Raw genomic sequence first — 15,234 nt, 5'->3', positions numbered from 1 at the left:
TTGCATCAAAGTCTTGCAAAATTTCATGAGAATTCTTCCATTCATAGCATTCAAGTAATATAACTAAAAACTCATGGAATTTGCATCAAAATTACACTATTTGGATGATTCATTACTTTGTTGTTCATTTAACCATTCTTGGTTACTTTAAGCTCAAGAAAATGCATAAAACAACTAAAACTAACAGAAAATGCTAGTGAAACTAGCCTAAGATGCCTTGACATCATTAGAATTCCAGGATTAGTTTTCTTTTAATTGCTTTAATGCTGAAAAGATGTTTCATATACCACTCACTGAACTTGAATCTAAAAAGAAAAGAAAAAGAAGTGATGTATTGCATGAGAAATTGAGTTTAATTATAAGAATAGTCTTATTTACTTAAATGTGGTGGTATTAATGGTAATTCTGAATGCATGATATGAACAGTGCATATTTGAATTTGAATCAAGGGATGTTGATGTATAAGGAACAGGAATTTAGAGAATTATTATGACTTCTCTGAAATAAACAAAAATTTAATCCTTGAAGCAAAAGAAATAGCAAAAGAAAAAAATCATTATATAAATAAATAAATAATAATAAAAGCAAGGTCCAAGGCTCTGAGCATCAATGACTAGGGAGGTCGGACATGATTAAAAGCTCAAAGAGTTGTTTCCCTAGTCATATGCTTGTGGTGTGATTGTGTCAAGTAATCCTTGAGACAGAACACCTAGAGTCGAGACCAAATGCGTTTAACAGAGTATGTCAAAGGCTTTGAGCACCACTGTCTGGGAGTAACTAAAAGAAAAATCAGAACTCAAAGAGTTCCCCAGTTAAGTGCTTGTGGTGTTTCGGTGTCAAGTAACTCTTGAGACAAAACATTTAAAGTCATGGCTAGGCTCAAGGTGCAAAGCACCAAAGAAAATAAATTTAATAAAATTTTGCTGTGTTCAAGGATTAAACTGAAATATAAAAGATCAGAGAATTCATAATATTATCTGGATTCTAATTCCAGATGACAGTGACATCCTTCTGATTTAAAGGAGAGTGAGATGCCAAACCTATTCAGAATTACAGTTATAAACCCCACTTTAAAAAGAGACACGAGCTTAATCGAACTCTCATTCTCATGCAAATTCACATCCTAAGCTTATATTAGTTTTGGTTGCTTGAGGACAAGCAACGGTTTAAGTTTGGTGTTGTGATGCGTGAGCATCTTATCTATCTTTTCCTAGTGAATTTGCATCTAAATTGTTGAGTTTTATTTAGAATTAATTATATTTTAGCCACTATGGATGCTATTTTGAGTTTTGTGCAATTTTATTCATTTTAGCTAGCATTCGGATGGATTTGATGAAGTTTCTGCAGAGAAAAAGAAGAAACCAAAGGGATGACCAGCGAAGACCGACGTGGACGCATGGCTCACGCGACCGCGCAGAATGGAGAAATCGCAATGACACGATCGCGTGCCTGACGCAAACGCGTGGACTGGAATTTGCACAAATGATGCGAACGCGTGGACGACGCGGACGCGTCACATGCACGATCTGCAATAATTTAAAAAATGCTGGTTACGATTTCTGGGCTGTTTTAGACCCAGTTTCCAGCCTAGAAAACACCTATCAGAAGCTGCAGAATGGACAAATCAAGTGGTCCCCACCCATAAACTGAAGATCTGTTAATTAATTCGAATTTAAATTCAAATCTTATCTTTTAGGAAAAGATATTATTTTTAATTTTTGATTTTAAACCTATTAGGATTAGTAATAAATAGAAACTCTGTACATTTAGATAGGTACCAGATGGTTACGAGAACCCTTATTTTTCTTCTCTGAACCATGAGCAACTAATCCTTCATTGTTAAGGTTAGGAGCTCTGTCTATTTGTATGGATTTATTCATTTGATCTTTCTAATTTAATTCATGTCTTGATTTATATTTCAATAATTGTTTTCGCTCTTTACTTTATGAATATGGGTGGAACGGAAGTATGACCCATGTTCTAATTGAGTTCTTGTAAAACTTGGAAAATCTCTTTACTTGAACAACAGCTTGAAAACATATTATACTGAATTTTAATTGTTTGTATTTAATGGGATACGTGACATATAATCCCCTTATTTTTGGATAATTAGAATTCTTTTGGCATATAAACTAGAAATTGATCATCACCCTCTAATTGGAATTAATTGACCAAGGAATTGGCAATTAATGAATTTTAGAGGAGACTAGAAAGGTCTAAGGAATTAGGGTCTAGTCATATATAGTTTGCCATGAAATTAAATCTTGCATGATTAAAATAGTTAGTAAGAAAATAAATCTGGAAAAATAGATAACTCTAAAACCTTAACTGTTTTCTCAACATTTTATTCCCAACTCATTTATTTGTCTATCCTTTTGATATTCTGAGTTCGAACTTAAACCTTTTGAACATCTCAAAACCCTTTTCTGCTTGTCTGACTAAGCTTATCACTCAATAACTGTTGCTTAATCCATCAATCCTCGTGGGATCGACCCTTACTCACGTAAGGTATTACTTGGTACGACCCGGTGCACTTGCCGGTTAGTAAGTGTGGGTTATAAAATCCGCACCATAGCCCTGCCCGACGTCCATTTGGGGCTGGGTCTTAGGCACTTGCTCCTGTGGAGTCTGATGATGAAAATCTTGAGGGCTGTCATCCCGGATGAGATCTACAAAGTCAGAGTAGAACTTTGAACTCCCAACCTCGTTCTCGATATCCATCGTGAAAGTCAGACCCGCTAGGTCATCATCCATCTGGTACATCTGGGAGCTGGAGACATGTGTAAGAAGAACCTCCTGGGTCATAATCGACTGTGCTACTCGGTGAGAATCTCTGGATGAACAACAGCCATCACATCGAGCGAGGCATATGGCTCCCAACCAATCTACAGTTGTTGGCATAATACATAAATAAGTTAAGTACTCTTCTAAAATTGACTAACAAATATATAATTAAGTACTACATAAAAATTGAAAGCAATTGAATGAACTTACATCTCGATCGCCTAATTGGTCCAACGCTAGGCGAAACCGGATGACTCTTTTGATGCGCGGACATTTGTATGTCGATAAAGAATTTCACAAATAAAATCTCGTTGCAAGTATAGTGATGTGTGGAAAACGATCCAACACAAAACTCACCGGCAAGTGTACCGGGTCGCATCAAGTAATAATAACTCACATGAGTGAGGTCGATCCCACAGGGATTGAAGGATTGAGCAATTTTAGTTTAGTGGTTGATTTAGTCAAGCGAATCAAGTTTTGGTTGAGTGGGTTGTATTTAACAGAAGATAAATTGCTTGAAATGTAAAAGGAGAGATTAAACAGAAATTAAAGTAAAGTGCAGCAAGGTTCACAGAAGAACCCAAGTAAATTGTGATCTCAGGACTCAAGAGCTTAGGTAGCAGAGCCTAAAACTCAATTTCCTTCCCAGATCCGAGTTATCAAAGCAATTGACAGAAAATTAAAGAAGAAGCAGTAGAGGAACAGAAAATGAAATTCAATTGTGCATAAAAGGATTTAAAGAGATTTTAGATGGGAATTGAGACAGAATTTCCTCAATTTCACACACCCAAAACTCAGAAACAGAAGAGTAGAATTGCCCGAGTAAGAATGAGGAAGGAGATCAGTCAATTCTCCCTTAATCCTCTAAGCTCTCGGTCAAGTCTCTCAAGAACAATTGCAAGAAATTCAAAACTCAAGGAAAGTGTAAAATTCAAAAGTCAAGCTAAGGTAAGTGGTAAAAAGTCCTAATTACATCAAACTAGCTCCTATTTATACACTTTCTCTTCTTGGATTTTGGGATTTTGATGGGCTTTTGATTTGGTGAAGAAATGAATTAAATTGGACTTTTAATTCAATTTTTGGCCCATGAAAGATTGCTTCCAGGAGGCTGCCCTGCCCTTGTGGAGGGCAGGGCAGGATTTGGTGCGTGTTGGTGCTTGCTTGGTGCGGCTTGGTGCGGCTTGGTGCAGTCTTGGTGCGCAAAACGCTGCCCTGCCCTCGCGGAGGGCAGGGCAGGAAAAATTGGTGCGCCAGATTCAAGCTGTGGTGCGCGCTGGTGCTGCCAGGAACGTGCCTTGGTGCGCAGAACGCTGCCCTGCCCTCGCGGAGGGCAGGGCAGGAAAAATTGGTGCTGCCAGGATTGTGATGGTGCGCCAGAATTGAGCCTTGGTGCGCCAGAATTGAGCCTTGGTGCGCCAGATCCATGCACCAACAAAATGCTGCCCTGCCCTCGCGGAGGGCAGGGCAGTGTTTTCACTTTGATGTCCCAGGTTCGAATCATGGCCGAAACACACGCTCATTCATTTTCCTTGGTTTCTTGGCACAGTAATGGGACTTAGTTGCTTGCTTCTTCATGGTCCCGTGTTCAAGACCTTAGTACCTAGCTTCCTCATGGTCCCGTGTTCAACTCTTGTGGCAAGCATTTGGAGACATTTTCCTTTGATTTTCTCCCTTGGTGAGCCCGATACTGCCCTTGTGGAGGGCAGGGCAACATTTTATTCCTCTTGATTCCAAGGCACAAAATTGTGCTCTGCCCTTGTAGTGGGCAGGGCAGAGTTGCCTTCTCTGCTTGGTTCCCTTATGTTGCCCTAAAGTTGGACTTGAAGTTAGCCCTCAAACTTTTGCACAAACTTTTGGGTGAAAAGTTAGCCTCAAAGTTAGACCCCTAACTTTTAGGCTAACGTGAGAATTTGAAAATCACTCCCTGGGCTACTCACGTTTGCGCCAACGTTAGCCCCCTAAATTTTGGGCTAACGTTGGCATGAGAAAAACCTCCCTGGACCACTCACGTTTGCGCCAACGTTAGACCCATAACTTTTGGGCTAACGTTGGCGCCACACACCACAACAGCTTGAAGGGGTATACTTCCAACAAGAATAACTTGAGCTACACTTCCTTAGGGGTACACTTCTTCTCTCTTTGACCACACTTTCTTTTCCTTGGGCCACACTTCCTTAGGCCACGCTTTTTCCTTTTTTTCTTTTCTTCACCTACAATAAACCAAAACAACCACTCAAAGTATCACTAAATTCAAGAGGCTTATAAATCAATTAAAATTCAATTAAAATTATCTTAAACCTCATGGATTAACATTAATTTCATGGTGGTTGCTTGATTTAAAGAAGTTGTGCATTTTCACTCCAAATCACTTACTTAAGAAGCAAGAAAGTGCATAAAGACTAACAAAACAATTGAAATTAGCTTGAAAAATGGGTATATGATGACTTGTCATCATATAGTTCTAAACCAACAAACAATTCCTCAATCAAAAATTTAGTTTGTCACAAGTACAAACCCCAACAAAAATAAACCGAAGTATTTAAACCTCGGGGCATCTCTCAAGGAATTGCAAGGAAGTGTTCTTGTTATTGGTTATGTGACAAGTATTTTTGGGGTTTTGAATAAGAGACAAGAAAAGTAAATGAAACTCAAGGACATATAGAATGGAACAAAGCAAAGATTGCAATCATAGGGAAGAAAATACACAAGAATAAAAATTTATGGTTAAATAATGTAACCATATAAATAAGCTCAAAATCTCACAGGTTATGTGTTCTTTGGCTCAAAAACCATGTTCCAAATACAACTTCAAACAAATTTAACACATAAAAAGTTTTTAATTTTTAATTTAAATTAGTGAAATTTTTCAAAAATAGGATCCTAAAAAGAAACTTATTATTTTTCAACCAAGTAGTACTTAAATGCAAACAATCAACTACACATGCAATCTATTATGCAATGTAACAATGAACTAATAAAGAAAATAAGACATTGATATTGAGAAGAGAATAACCAACCCAGGGAGATCGGTATCAACCTCCCCACACTTAAAGATTGCACCGTCCTCGGTGCATGCTAAGATGTGCAGGTGGACGGGCGGTTCCAACTGGCGCTTTTCTCCAAAGATTGTACAGATGGACTTGTCTGTTGCCCCATATAGAAGTTTCTCCCTTGTTCCTTCTTCGGTGGCCAACCTGAAAGGGGAGAAAAAGAAGAACGGGAACCCAAAAATAATGATAGAAAACAAATAAAATATGAGTGGGTAATGCCAAATAATAAGGATCTCAATTACATGGTAGCTACAACATGTAGTGAGAAAACAGTAGAAGTATACGGCATATCAATAGTGCAAGAATCGCAACAATGGGGAAGAGAGTGCGGGTGATGCAAGATAATATCAATTCATGTCAATACAAAAGGAATACAAGTATCATAAAAGATTGGCATCAACAGATAATTAATATCATCCAACAGTGTAATACAAGTCAATAAGCACCAAAATAGTACCAGAAAAGATACAACAGTGGAATAAGAACATTTAACACCAATGGTAAAATAACAACTTAGAGAAGAAAATAAGAATATTCACAAAATTAAAATACAATGAATGAAAGTATGCAAATAAAAAAATAGAATGAGAGTGAAGAAAGATGATAAGGTAAAGAGATAAAGAAGTGGAAAGTAAGAAAAGATAAGGAAGAAAGAAGGAATAAGAGAGAATTAAAAAGGGAGAAGAGAGAAATAGGATTGGGAAAAAGATAAGATATCTAGCGCTGATGTAGTAAAACTGTGCGTCGCATGTGACGCGGACATGTGGGTCACGCGTTCGGGTGATTTCCAAAATCTTCAAGTGACACGGATGCGTCAGTCACGCGGACGCGTAACTTGATTTGCGCTAGTGGCGTGAGAGCAGCCGCGCGCTCGCGCAACTCGCTGTATCAAATGCCTGTTTGCCAAAATTTAGGGTGACGCGCACGCATAGATGGCCTCACTTCCAAATTCATGCAGACACGTGAGGTACGCGTTTGCGCGATGGGGCTTTGTGCTTCTAACACCATTCCAACCCCACTCCATCCTAACTTTCTGCCATGCACCCCTTTAAATCGATTTCGCAGGGTCACGCGTGCGCATGGGTGACGCGCACGCGTGGAGGGCTAGATTTGCAAACGACGCGGACGCATCAGGGACACGTTTGCGTGCATGTGTTGGTGCCAAAGGCGCGCTTCCAGCCACGCTCCCGCGTGATTTTCTGCAAATCCCCTTTTTCGCTAATTCTCCTTTGACGCGGATGCTGACGCATCGTGTGTGAAATTTTTTAATGCAGTATGCAGAATGAAAAATGCAGAATGCAGATGACTATGCAGAAATTATGAATGAACACTAAAAAATGAAAATAAAATAAAACTAAGAATAAAAAGGAACGATTATACCATGGTGGGTTGTCTCCCACCTAGCACTTTTCGTTATAGTCCTTAAGTTGGACATTTAGTGAGCTCCTTGTCATGGAGGCTTGTGCTTGAATTCATTCTAAAACTTCCACCAATACTTAGACTTCCAATAAGCTATGTCCATTCCAAGTAAATTTCTCAAGCTTTGATGGAGTTCTTCACAAGCTTTGAGCTCCCAAATTTGATCTTCTTGTATACCAGGATCCCAAATCTTGATTCCACACCCGTCTTCAAGTTGATCATCATGGTTTTATCCGGGTGGCAAGCACTCTGAACTCTCTACGGAGTACCAAACTCTTCTTTTAGGTCTAACCAAATTATCACCAGTTGAGCCCTTATATTTAGCCCTTGAAATATCAACTTTGATGAGCCTTGATTTGCAACTCCAACCACTAAACAGTCTCCTCTTACGCTTTATGCCACAAAGCTTCCTGAGTTGGCTGTCCGTTTCAAGAATACCATACTCAAGTGGGATAGGAAGACAAACAGAGATAATTTTTACCCACTCAAGTGAAGGAGTGGACGGCAACCTAGGTGGAGAAGTCTCCAATGTTCTTGACAAAGCGTACTCAACTCTCGTCCGCCCTTTTCTAAGGATTTCCGCTTCCATATTATTCTCAGACTCAATCAGAGAAGAGTCTTCATATTCAAGGAGTTCATTTGTGGATATAGATTTATCACTAGGAGGACTTGATGCATGATTTTTATCACCAAGGGAACTTACTTCTTGATCTATCCCATCCAAGTCTTCATAAGGAATATGCCATGGAAGTTGTGCACTGGCCTTCTTGACATTAATTTCAATCTTATTGGAGGATTACTCTACAATTCTAGATTCCCATGGAGGTTCAGCATCTCCTAAATCTTCAACCACTTCTTCCTCTGCAACTATTATGGCTTCCTCCACTTGTTCCAATACAAAGCCATGTTCCTCATTATCCACTAGAGTTTCTAGTGTCTCTTTCATGCTACGCTCTTCTTTTGATTCTTTACATGTAGCCATGAGAGTACTTTGAGTGCTCAGATGTTGGGAAGCTAATTGATTTACTACCTTGGTTAAGGCAGTCGCGAATTCTAGTACTCCCCGTTTCATCTCTCTTTGCCCTTGAAGAAGAACACCAAGAGTGTCATGCATTGAAGGTTGAGGTGGATATGAGGGCTCATTAATTGGGAGGAAAGGTTCATGATAAGAGGGTGTTTCATCATAATAAGAATGTGGTGGTTCATCACTCTCCATCTTTTCCACTTGTTGTACAGCATGCTTCAATTCCTTGTTCCCAATTTGAGATTCTTTATCCATGAAAGCTTTGGGTGCTATCCGGTTTACCGCTCGGTCCAATTGACGCAGGGTTGCTTAAAATTGATCCATTGTTTCCTTGAGACGATCCCTTAACTCTTGTTCTTCTTGGATATCATAAGTATGATCATAAGGCTCTTGGATTGATGGATATGGATGTGGTGTATATGGAGGTGGTAGTCCTTGGAAGTAACTGGGTTGGAATTGGAGTGGGTCTATGTATGGCTCATAGGGTGGTTGATATGGTGAATAAGGGTTAGGATCAGATGAGGGTGTTTGGTAGTAGGGGGCTTATGAGTATGGTGGTTCAAAGGTGTGTTAGGGAGGTGATTCATAAGCATATGGTGGGGCTTGCTGGTAATTACAAGGGGGTCCACCATATTCATCATCTTGGTATGCTCCCTTGAATGGCTCTTGACCATAGTAATTTGGTGGAGGTTGGTTGTCACGAAGAGTTCCACCATAACTATTGTCTTGGCATGCATTGTAGAATGGTCATTGTCCATGGTATCTTGGAAGGTGTTGTTGCCGAAAGAGTTGATCAGATCCTCGTGGCTCCGTCCATCTCTGATTGTTTTGACCTTGATGCATGTTCCTGTTATAGCTTCCATTCTTTTCAACAACATTAGAACCAAACTCAAAGCGACGGGGGTAAGAACTCATAGTAGCTAATAAAAATTAAAAACAAAAAATAAAAACAAATAAACAAGCAAAATAAAATATTTACAATAACCAATAATAAGACATACGTTTGCAGTTCCCTGGCAATGGCGCCATTTTGACGATCGAATTTCTATCGGTAAAGAAATTCACAAGAATATAATCGTGTTGTAGGTATAGTTTCTAAACCAACAGAGAATCCTTTCGTGCAAAAGCTTTGGTTGTCACAAGTAACAAACCCCTAATAAAATTGATAACCGAAGTACTCAAACATCGGGTCGTCTTCTCAAGGAATTGTGATAAACCACTATTTTATGGTTTATATTGTGTTTTATTGAGTGGTTTTATCAAGCATTTCACCCACTTATTCATATGATTTGCATGTATTTACAATTCCTTCCTAAAAATATCCTATGATTAATAACTTGCTTCCTAAGGACCTTTTTAGTTGTATATTTTTATCTTCCTTCGTACCATTCGATGTCGTGATCTGTATGTTAAGTGTTTCAGGCTTCATAGGACAGGAATGGCATAAGGAATGAAGAGGAAGCATGCAAAAATGGAAGGAACATAAGGAATTGAGGAGATGACCAGCGAGAAGTCACGCGGTCGCATGGCTCACGCGACCGCGCGAAATAGAAGGAATTACCGTGACGCGCTCGCGTGCCTAACGCGACCGCGTGGATTGGAAGTTTCACGAATGACGCGAAAGCGTGGACGACGCGCACTCGTGGTACGAGAAATGCTGAGTGACGCGAACACGTGGACGACGCGGACGCGTGATGTGCGCGATCTGCAGAATTACAGAAGTCGCTGGCACAGATTTCGGGCTGCATTTCAACCCAGTTTTTGGCCCAAAAACACATATTAAAGTCAGGGAACATGCAGAGACTCAAAACATCAATTCATGACTTATAATTCATTTTTCATAATTTAGATGTAGTTTTTAGAGAGAGAGGTTCTCTCCTCTCTCTTAGGATTAGGATTAGGATTTTTAGATATTAGGAAAATTTCTTCTTCATCTCAGGTTCAATGTTCTTATTTATTTATTTTCTCTTTTATTTGTTTAATGACCATTCATGTTATGATTTTCTTTATTTGATATAAATTGAGGTATTTTCAGACATATGATTTTTATCTAGCTTTTTATATTCTTGGCTTTAATTGATTAATTGGAGACTCTTGAGTTATCAAACTCATCGTGATTGATAATTGTTATTTTTGCTAATTGAATTGAATTCTAATAACTCTAGTCCATTCTTAGGAATTAGCTAGGACCCAAGGATCAAACTAATTAGTCTACTTGACTTTCCTTTGCTTTAGTAAAAGTTAACTAAGTGGGATTAAAACTCAATTCTCATTACCATCGATAAGGATAACTAGGATAGGACTTCCAATTTCTCATATCTTGCCAAGAGTTTATTTTATAGTCATTTATTTATTTTACTTGTCAATTAACATACTTCTTCCTTACTTTCAAAACCCCCAATTTACAAGACCCATAACCAATAATAAGAACATACCTCCCTGCAATTGCTTGAGAAGACGACCCGAGGTTTAAATACTTCGGTTATCAATTTTATCAGGGGTTTGTTACTTGTGATAACCAAATATTTGTACGAAGGGATTTTCTGTTGGTTTAGAATCTATACTTACAACGCGACTATATTTTTATAAAATTTTTTACTAGCAAAAATCCTAACGTCAAATTGCAGGGAGGTGTGTTTTATTATTGGTTATGGAAAACAATATTTTTGGGTTTTTGAAAGGTTTGAACAAGAGAAATAAATTACAGGAATTAATAAATCAATAACTAAGAAAACTCTTGGCAAGGTATGAGAATTAGAAGTCCTATTCTAGTTATCCTTATCAATTGTGATGAGAATTGGCTTTTGCTCCCACTTGGTCAACCTCTAACTATGAAGGTATGTTAAGTGGATAAATCAATTTGATTCCTCAAGTCCTAGTCAATTCCTAAGAAAAGACTAGAGTTAGGAGAATTCAAATCAATCAGCAAGGAATTCCAATTTTCAATCATCAGCTGAGTTTGATAACTCAAGAGTCTCTAATTACTCAATCAAAGCTAAGAGGGTAAAAAGCTAAATTAAAATTATATATCTGAAATATCTCGAATTATATTAAATAGAAATTTAGATTGAACATAAGAATCCATAAACCAAATTGGCAACATCAAGTAATCAACTAAAGAATAGAATAAATAAAAGTAGAAGAAAACATAAAGAAAAGTAAAGGAATATTAAACCTGGAAATTGAGAAGTAGAAATCCTAATTCTAAAAGAAATCCTAAATCTTAAAACCTAAGAGAGAGGAGAGAGCCTCTCTCTAAAAACTACATCTAAACCTAAAATTATGAATAATGAATGTTGTGTCTGTATGTCTTGAGTCTCTGCATGTTTCCTGGCTTTATTTTGTGTTTCTGGGCCAAAAAACTGGGTCAAAACGCGGCCCGAAATTGCCCCCAGTGATTTCTGTTAATTCTGCAGATCGCGCATGTCACGCGTACGCGTCGGTCACGCATACGTGTCGTTTGACGATTTTCCTCTCCACGCGTGCGCATCAGACACGCGCTCGCGTCGTTTGCGCAAACTTCAATCCACGCGTACGCGTCAAGCATGTGCACGCGTCGCTGTGATTTTGTACAAATCGCGCGCACGCATCAGCCATGTGTGCGCGTCGCTGTTCGCTGGTTGTCTCCTTTATATCTTGTGCTCCTTCCCTTTTTGCAAGCTTCCTCTCCATTCTCTAAGCCATTCCTGCCCTATGACGCCTGAAACACTTAACACATGGATCACGGCATTGAATGGTATAAAGGAGAATTAAAATACACAATAAAAAGATCTATAGGAAGTAAGTTTTCAACCATGGAATAATTTTGGGAAGGAATTGTAAATACATGCTAATCATATGAATAAGTGGGTAAAGACTTGATAAAACCACTCAATTAAACACAATATAAATCATAAAATAATGGTTTATCATCCCACCTAGCACTTTTATTTATTGTCCTTAAGTTGGACTTATGAGGAGCTCTCATTAAGGTGGCTGGTGCACGAAATTGTAATGCCAATATCAAAATCAAGATTTCTTACAACTTCGCACAACTAACCAGCAAGTGCACTGGGTCGTCCAAGTAATACCTTACGTGAGTAAGGGTCGAATCCCACGGAGATTGTTGGCTTGAAGCAAGCTATGGTTATTTTATTATTCTTAGTTAGGATATCAATTATAATTATCAGTTTGAATTATTAGAAAAAATAAAAGAGCGTGAAATAATTACTTGTTGTGCAGTAATGGAGAATATGTTGTGGTTTTGGAGATGCTTTGTCTTCTGAATTTCTGTAATGTAATATTCAACTCAATGCAAAAGTGCAAAGTTCCTTCCATGGCAAGCTCTATGTAGGCTGTCACCGTTGTCAATGGCTACTTCCCATCCTTTCAGTGAAAATGGTCCAAATACTATGTCACAGCATGGCTAATTAGCTGTTGGTTCTCGATCATGTCGGAATAGAATCCATTAATTCTTTTGCGTTTGTCATCACGCCCAACACTCGCGAGTTTGAAGCTCGTCACAGTCATCCAATCCCAGAATCCTACTCGGAATACCACAGACAAGGTTTAGACTTTCCGGATTCTCATGAATTCCGCCATTAATTCTAGCTTATACCATGAAGATTCTGGTTAAGGAATCTAAGAGATACTCATTCAATCTGATGTAGAATAGAGGTGGTTGTCAGACACACGTTCATGGATTGAGGAAGGTGATGAGTGTCACGGATCATCACCTTCTCCATAGTTAAGCGCGAATGAACATCTTAGATAGGAACACGCATGTTTGAATGGAAAAACATAAATAATTGCATTAATTCATCGAGACGCTGCATAGCTCCTCACCCCCAACAATGGAGTTTAGAGACTCATGCCGTCAAAGAGTATAAAATTCAGATCTAAAAATGTCATGAGATGCAAAATAAGTCTCTAAAAGTTGTTTAAATACTAAACTGGTAACCTTGGTTTACAGAAAATGAGTAAACTAAGATAATTGGTGCAGAAATCCACTTCTCATGTGCCTGGGCTGTTCCTGGAGTTGAACGCCAGGTTGTAACCTATTTTGGGCGTTGAACTCCAACTTGTAACCTGTTTCTGGCGCTGGACGCCAGACTGCAACATGAAACTGGTGTTGAACGCCATTTTACGTCATCTATCTTTGCGCAAAGTATGGACTATTATATATTTCTGGAAAGCCCTAGATGTCTACTTTTCAACCCATTTGAGAGAGCGCCAATTTGACTCTTGTAGCTCCAAAAAATCTATTCCGAGCGCAGGGAGGTCAGGATCCAACAGCATCAGCAGTCTTTTTTCAGCCTAACTCAGATTTTTGCTCAGCTCCCTCAATTTCAGCCAGAAAAGACCTGAAATCACAGAAAAACACACAAACTCATAGTAAAGTCTAGAAATATGATTTTTGCCTAAAAACTAATAATATTCTACTAAAAACTAATTAAAACCTACTAAAATCTACATGAAATTACCCCCAAAAAGCGTATAAAATATCCGCTCATCACAACACCAAACTTAAACTATTTCTTGTCCCCAAGAAACTAGATAAATAAAATATGATTTTTGCCTAAAAACTAATAATATTCTACTAAAAACTAATTAAAACCTACTAAAATCTACATGAAATTACCCCTAAAAAGCGTATAAAATATCCGCTCATCACAACACCAAACTTAAACTATTGCTTGTCCCCAAGAAACTAGATAAATAAAATAGGATAAAAAGAAATTAAGAAGTAATAAAATCCCAGAGTTTTAAGTGAAGCTCGGATTCTAATTTAGATGAGCGGGGCTAGTAGCTTTTTGTTTCTGAACAGCTTTGGCATCTCACTTTATCCTTTGAAATTTAGAATGATTGGCATCCATAGGAACTCAGAATTCAGATAGTATTATTGATTCTCCTAGTGTAGTATGTTGATTCTTGAACACAGTTACTTTATGAGTCTTGGTCGTGGCCCTAAGCATTTTGTTTTCCAGTATTACCACCGGATACATAAATGCCACAGACACATGACTGGGTGAACCTTTTCAGATTGTGACTCAGCTTTGCTAAAGTCTCCAGTTGGAGGTGTCCAGAGCTCTTAAGCACACTCTTTTTGCTTTGGATCATGATTTTAACCACTCAGTCTCAAGCTTTTCACTTGGACTTGCATGCCACAAGCACATGGTTAGGGACAGCTTGATTTAGCCGCTTAGGCTTGGATTTATTTCCTTGGGCCCTCTTATCCATTGATGCTCAAAGCCTTGGATCCTTTTTACCCCTGCCTTTTGGTTTTAAGGGCTATTGGCTTTTTTTGCTTGCTTTTTCTTTTTCTTTCTATTTTTTTCTCTTTTTTTTTTTGCACAAGCTTTTGCTTTTTCACTGCTTTTTCTTTCTTCAAGAATCAATTTTTTTATTTTTCAGATCATCAATAACATTTTTCTTTTTCATCATTCTTTCAAGAGCCAACAATTTTAACATTCATAAACAACAAGATCAAAAATATGCACTGTTCAAGCATTCATTCAGAAGACAAAAAGTATTGCCACCACATATAATTAATTAGAATTTTTTTTTATTAAGAACTCGAAAAAATATTGCCTCTTTATTCTAAAAATCTACTATTTTATTCATGTTTGATGATGATGAGAAAAATAAATTATAACATAATTGGAATTAAAATCAAAGTAGAGATACTAATTACTACTACTAATATATAACTTCTAAGGTAAATTTCTAATAAGAACAGTTATCACAGAGTTAAGGCAAAGATTAGAACTCAACGACATGTATTTTGGGAAGTGGATGTTCCTCTAGTCTGTGGGGTGCCTTCAAGAATTAATTTCTGACGCTTCAGCTCCCTTAAGTTCACATCCTTACTCTTCTTGTTCCCTTAGGTGCCATGATCTTGATGAGTTTTAGCTCAGTGATCATGGCAACTCACACCAAACTTAGAGGTTTGCTTGTCCTCAAGCAAAAGAAAGGAAA

Source organism: Arachis duranensis, chromosome 1 (assembly GCF_000817695.3).
Source record: "Arachis duranensis cultivar V14167 chromosome 1, aradu.V14167.gnm2.J7QH, whole genome shotgun sequence".
NCBI classification, from domain to species: Eukaryota; Viridiplantae; Streptophyta; class Magnoliopsida; order Fabales; family Fabaceae; genus Arachis; species Arachis duranensis.
Note: the sequence above shows the minus strand (reverse complement) of the source record.